The sequence below is a fragment of the Pteropus alecto genome, unplaced genomic scaffold (assembly GCF_000325575.1).
Source record: "Pteropus alecto unplaced genomic scaffold, ASM32557v1 scaffold42, whole genome shotgun sequence".
Lineage (NCBI taxonomy): Eukaryota > Metazoa > Chordata > Mammalia > Chiroptera > Pteropodidae > Pteropus > Pteropus alecto.
The window spans coordinates 12,940,151-12,941,071 of NW_006434825.1; positions in this window are offsets into that span (position 1 = coordinate 12,940,151).

Here is a 921-nt window from a genome sequence, read left to right on the forward strand (position 1 = left end):
GTGAGTGGGTGATGGTGGCTGGGACCTCTTGGTGGTACAGATAGAGAGACAAGGCCTGTTTTCCAGGTGGGCACTCTTGGTACATAAAATGTTATAATGCACAGCAGTTACGATCCTATGGAAATTTTCATTCGCTATATATTAGAAGGGCCAAAGTTACGGTGTTCCTGCCACCGCAGGTTTCCTGTTCGTGCCCTTCCAGGGAAAACAATAACAAAGTTACAAATCCTCCTTAAAAGAAAGTTGCTCGGCTGTTCTTGTCTCAGAAGGATGTTAACCTACTTGGCAGGCACAAGGAGGGAAGAAGGGCTGATATGTATTAAGTGCCAACTGCATACCTTGATCTCATCTAATCCCACAATAACCCTGCAAGACTCGTATTAATGTTATTAGTTTGTTTTGTTTTGTTTTGTTTTGAGATGAGGAAACAGGAGTTCAGAGAGGTTAGGTAAATTGCCCAAGGTCACATAGCTAGCAAGTGACAGAGCTGGGATCTAAGCTCAATTCTGATTCTGATTCTTTCCACATCCACCCTGGCTGGTGAGATTAGGTGAGCACACTGAGGAGGCCGTGAGGGCCCCATGGTTCCTGGGGTTTTACTTCCTCTTTAGATGAAAACTGGTCTCCGTTGGGGGTCCACTGACTTTTCCAAACCATGGGGATGTGCTGAAGGCAGTGATGCTCAAAAACAACGATTGAAGACCTTTCTTAATGGTCAGGAGATTTAATGATACCAGAGAATCTAATGGAGAAAGGAATTTGGGTCTTGAAATAAACGGGCTCATCAGCAATAAGTCAGTCAGGGTGCAGCCAATGAGGGCCAACTGGGAGATGGAGTCTGTGCCATCATCTTGACTCTTTTGAAGTGAGAGACTGATGATGGCTGGTAGTATATCATGGAGGTACACTCAGGGACAAAGA